The sequence below is a fragment of the Pan paniscus genome, chromosome 10, assembly GCF_029289425.2.
Source record: "Pan paniscus chromosome 10, NHGRI_mPanPan1-v2.0_pri, whole genome shotgun sequence".
Lineage (NCBI taxonomy): Eukaryota > Metazoa > Chordata > Mammalia > Primates > Hominidae > Pan > Pan paniscus.
Window position 1 is genome coordinate 31,175,836 of NC_073259.2, and position 6,168 is coordinate 31,182,003.

Consider the following 6,168-nt stretch of genomic DNA (forward strand, 5'->3'; position numbering starts at 1 on the left):
CTTCCAACAGTCCCCTAAATAGTTAACTCATTCCAGCATTAACTCAAAAGTCCAAGTCCAAAATCTCATCTGAGACAAGACAAGTCTCTTCTGCCTATGAGCCCATAAAATTGAAAGCAAGTTAGTTACTTCCTAGATACAATGGGGAGGGGGCAGGGTACAGGTATTGGGTAAATACACCTGTTCTGAATGGGAGAAATTGGCCCACATCCAGGGAGCACTAATGCAAGAGGTGGGTTCCCATGGCCTTGGACAGCTCGGTCCCTGTGGCTTTGCAGGGCACAGCCCCCCTTTCTGGCTGCTTTCATGAGCTGGCATTGAGTATCTATGGCTTTTCCAGGTGAACAGTGCAAGCTGTTGGTGGATCTACCATTCTGGAGTCTGGAGGATGATGGCCCTCTTCTCACAGCTGCACTAGGCAGTGCCCCAGTGGGGACACTGTGTGAGGGCTCCAACCCCACATTTCCCTTCCTCACTGCCCTAGCAGAGGTTCTCCATGAGGGCTCCACCCCTGCAGCCAACTTTGGCCTGGACATCCAGGCATTTCCATACATCCTCTGAAATCTAGGTGGAGGTTCTCAAACCTCAATTCTTGACTTCTGTGCACCTGTGGCCTCAAAACCACATAGAAGCTGCCAAGCATTGGGGCTTGCACCTTCTGAAGCCTTGGCCTGAGCTTCAGCCCTTTTAGCCATGGCTGGAGCAGTAGGGGGGACCTGGGCCCAGCCCACAACACCATTTTTTCCTCCTAAGCCTCCTGGCCTGTGATGGGAGGGCCTGCCAAAAAGGTCTCTGACATGCTCCAGAGACATTTTCCCATTGTCTTGGAGATTAACATTCTACTCCTTGTTACTCATGCAAATTTCTGCAGCAGGCTTGAATATCTCCCCAGAAAGTGAGATGTTCTTTTCTTTTTTTTTCTTTCTTTTTTTTTTTAAGATGTAGTCTTTCTCTGTCGCCCAGGCTGGAGTGCAATGGCATGATCTCAGCTCACTGCAACCTCTGCCTCCAGGTTTCAAGCGATTCTCCTGCCTCAGCCCCCTGAGTAGCTGTGATTACAGGTGCCCACCACCATTCCCAGCTAATTTTTTGTATTTTTAGTAGAGACAGGGTTTCACCATGTTGGTCAAGGTGGTCTGGAACTCCTGAACTCAGGTGATCCACCTGCCTCAGCCTCCCAAAGTGCTGGGATTACAGGTGTAAGCCACCACACCTGGCCAAGATTTTCTTTTCTATTGCATCATCAGGCTGCAAATTTTCCAAACTTTTATGATCTGCTTCCTCTTGAACACTTTGCCACTTAAAAATTTATTCTGCCAAATACCCTAAATCATCTCTCTCAAGTTCAAAGTTCCACAGATCTCTAGGGCAGGTGCAAAATGTCACCTGTCTCTTTGCTAAAGCATAGCAAGAGTCACCTTTGCTCCAGTTCCCAACAAGTTCCTCATCTCCATCTGAGACCACCTCAACCTGGCCTTCATTGTCCATACCACTATCAGCACTTTGGTCAAAGCCATTCGACAAGTCTCTAGGAAGTTCCGAACCTTCCCACATCTTCCTGTCTTCTGAGCCTCCAAGCCTCTAGGAAATTCCAAACTTTTCCACAATTTTCTGTCTTCTTCTGAGACCTCCAAATGGTTCCAACCTCTGCCTGTTACCCAGTTCCAAAGCAGCTTCTGCATTTTTTGGGTATCTCTATAGCAGCATCCCAATCTCTGCAGTACCAATTTACTGTATTATTCCATTCTTACACTGCTAATAAAAACGTACCCAAGACTGGGTAATTTATAAAGTAAAGAGGTTTAATTGACTCACAGTTCACCATGGCAGGGGAGGCCTCAAGAAACTTACAATCATGGTGGAAGGGGAAGCAAACACATCCTTCTTCACATGGCAGCAGCATGGAAAAGAGAAGAGCAAAGTGGGGAGGAAAGCCCTTTATAAAACCACCAGATCTCATGAGAATTCACTCACTACCAAGATAACAGTATGGAGGTAACTGCCCCCAGGATTCAATTACCTGCCACCGTGTCCCTCCCACAACATGTGTGGATTATAGGAACTACAGTTCAAGATAAAATTTGTGTGGGAACACAGGCAAACCATGTCATTAACATTTTGTTTTGAAATGTATTCATTTTCAATTGAAGAAGACAGGTTGTGTTATATTTCACTAGTAAGGCCAGCTCTCTATGGTTATAGTGAAGCTGAGTGTTACTGGTGTAGAATATGAATAGAATATGGCTTACTAATGGCCACTTGTGACAGTCTTACCCTCAGATTGCCAAAACTTTAAACAAAACATTTCAGGACATAGGCATGGGCAAGGACTTCATGACTAAAACACCAAAAGAAATGGCAACAAAAGCCAAAATTGACAAATGGGGTCTACTTAAACTAAAGAGCTTCTGCACAGCAAAAGAAACTACCATCACAGTGAACAGGCAAACTACAGAATGGGAGAAAATTTTTGCAATCTACCCATCTGACAAAGGGCTAATATCCAGAATCTACAAAGAACTTAAACAAATTTACAAGAAAAAATCAAACAACCCCATCTAAAAGTGGGTGAAGGATATGAACAGATACTTCTCAAAAGAAGACATTTATGCAGCCAACAGACACATTAAAAATGCTCATCATCACTGGTCATCAGAGAAATGCAAATCAAAACCACAATGAGATACCATCTCACATCAGTTAGAATGGCAATCATTAAAAAGTCATGAAACAACAGATTCTGGAGAGGATGTGGAGAAATAGGAATGTTTTTACATTATTGGTAGGACTGTAAAGTAGTTCAACCATTGTGGAAGACAGTGTGGTGATTCCTCAAGGATCTAGAACTAGAAATACCATTTGACCAAGCCATCCCATTACTGGATATATACTCAAAGGATTATAAATCATGCTGCTATAAAGACACATGCACACGTATGTTTATTATGGCACTATTCACAATAGCGAAGACTTGGAACCAACCCAAATGTCCATCAATGATAGACTGGATTAAGAAAATGTTGCACATATACACTATGGAATACTATGCAGCCATAAAAAAGGATGAGTTCATGTCCTTTTTAGGGACATGGATGAAGCTGGAAACCATCATTCTGAGCAAACTATTGCAAAGACAGAAAACCAAACACTGCATGTTCTCACTCATAGGTGGGAATTGAACAATGAGAACACTTGGACACAGGGTGGGGAACATCACACACCGGGACCTGTTGTGGGGTGGGAGGTGGGGAGGGATAGCATTAGGGGATATACCTAATGTAAATGATGAGTTAATGGGTGCAGCACACCAACATGGCACATGTATACATATGTAACAAACCTGCACATTGTGCACATGTACCCTAGAACTTAAAGTATAATAAATAAATAAATAAATAAATAACATTCAATAATAGCACCCACACAGGGGCTGGGTACTTCTTTCCAGAAATATTTATTGGCTATTACTGAGACTAAATTATCATAATATAGGAATTCCTTTTATTCTGTTTAATTAACTAGCATATACAGAAAAAAAATCACTGTAAATGATAAAAGTAAAGTCAGTACTTCTTCCCCAGTCACTTATGCAAAGAAAGGCTTGGATGAAATTCAGCCATCCATTGCAAGTCTGAGATCAACAGGTTGGTTTTCATATGTGAAGTAAATATCTGTTATTTTTGCCAGCTTAGCATACCCTCCTTTTCTAGCAACAGGAGCATTCTTTCCTATGAGGAATCCATTTCATGCGATCCACATAAGGCTGTTTTCACTCTTTTCCTGCCCACAGGGATGGACATGTAAACCAGGCCAAGCCAATCACAGAATTCCATCTTGTTGTCTATTGTGGTTGGCTCAAGGATGAACCTATGATCCAACCTGAAGAGAATTCTCCCCAGGAATTTTCTGTTATGTCTAATAAGAAACATACTCTCTTGTCACTGTGGTTGCCAAGATGGTAGAATCTAAATCTTGGGCCACTAGGGACCAAACCATGGAGACACTGTAAGAAATGAAAATAGAGATAGGGGCTTAATGATCTTATATATGCCCCAGGATCCAGCCTTGCCTAAAGCTTTGTGCCTCTGCACTTTTCTTTTTTTGCTAAAGCAAAGTTAGTGTTGAGTTTCTGCCCATGGACAAAAACGTACTTATTAATGCAATGGGACCTCCAAAATAATCTATAGTTGAATTGGAATTTGACTAATGAGCTTTAGACTTAGTATAAACCCTCTTTACACTTAACCAAAACACAAAACCTTACTGATGATTTATCTTGTAATAAGACTCCAAGAAAAAACATATATAATGTCTTAGAATCATGAAATGTGAAAAATTAGAAAGAAACTTAGAAACCATATTAATTGTCAATAACTATTTTGGGGGAAAGGAAGACTTTTACCTTCTTGCTGTGAGCTACACTGGATAGATCCTTACTTATCTCTCCCTTTCTTGGCACACAGGAGACCACAGTTCCCAGCCTCTTTTGCAATTAGGTTGGAACCATGAGATCATTCTGGCCACTAGAATGTGGAAAGAAGTTATGTATGCTGCTGTGGATCAGGCCCCTAAAATTTCTCTTGAACGCCTTGGCTCTCTTTCCTGCCTTCTCAATGTCCACCCATCTAAGGATGAATTTGGAAGTGTAAGATTCCAAGGAACTCCTTGATGGAAGAAACGTGGACCTCAGAGTCACTGCTTGGGGGAAGGCTGCTCAACTTGCATTAGACTTTGCATGAGTGAGAAATAATTTTTTTGTTAAGCCACTGAGGTGTCAGAATTGCTCTGTTACTGCAGGACATAGCCTATCCTACCCTAATTAATACATTGGCTAGTTACAGGAGTTTCCTGTTCTTGTGGTTGTTATAAAGAATTTGAACTGGAGCAAAGTGGAAGAGAAACTAAATATGTAAATATAATCCAAAAAGATTAACGTGATGTAAATTAGAATGATGGGGTATAGAGAAAAGAAAGAGAAGAAAGGTTTCATGGACAAAGTTTGGGGACTTGTTGAATGAGAGATTCAAGAGTATATCTGAGTATGTAATAATTTGGATAAAAAGAAAATATTCTCAAAAAGTTTGAATTAGACCCTTTAATTGTTCATTGAGTTATAAAGGCAAAGTTAGAATTTCTATCTAATAAATTTTGACTGATAGATTGATGAGCTTCCTTGAAAATAATCCTATACATTAAAAGTAGCATGTAAGGTGCCAGCTTACACATACTGAGGTATTTGCATATGTGTCTTCAATGTATTACTTATGTGATTAAGGGAAAAAATAGGTATTTAAAATAGCACTTAATAGGAGAACATTGGCTATTTTAATTTTCTTACTCTCCAACCCCTCTTTCCCTCTGAAAGAAGAGAGTGCTCTGAAAGAAGAGATATTTGAGTAAGCAACCCAAATATCTAGAAGGCTGTTTGGACAAGGGCTAAGTACCCACCTTGTATCCTTTCAGGTAGTCTCAAGGAAGAATATAAAAAGCAGAGTCAGCCACTCTGGCTCCATTTTGTGTCATTTACAATTCAAAATAACTATAATATCAAGGGTACACGAGTGCAAGTAAAAAGAGATCTTATTTGGGCTCAGAAAGGACAACCAGGAAATATTTAATGATCGATATTCATGCCTTTCCTCAATACATGTAGTCCTCTTCCCTTCTCTGGGCACACAGAAATCTGCCTTCTTGGATTAGGTGTGGCTAACTGGCTACAGTTAATAAAACATCAGTGAAAGTGATATGTGTCACTTTTGGGCAGAATTATTAAAGATCTGGTGCATGATTCTCTCTCTTCCCTTCTCCCTGCTACAGTGACTGGTGACATTCCAGATGATCAAGCCCCCTCACCTAGGTTCCTGAATGAGAAGCACACGGAGTAAAGCCCCAGCTATGCACGATGAATAGTAGCATGAATAAGAAATAAATCTTGATTGCTCTAAGCCACTGAGATTTGGTGTTTGCTTGTTACTTTAGCATAACTTAGCTTATCCTAAGTGATATATACACTGAACAATGGAGATGGGAAGATTGAAGACCCTACTTCAAAGCAGGGAACTGGAAGGACACTTTGTTTTATTGAAAACACCTTCCTGTGCCTAGTGTAATCATAAGTCTTTACACAATTATTATGAAAAGGGTATAAGCACTCTTATTGTACAAAGA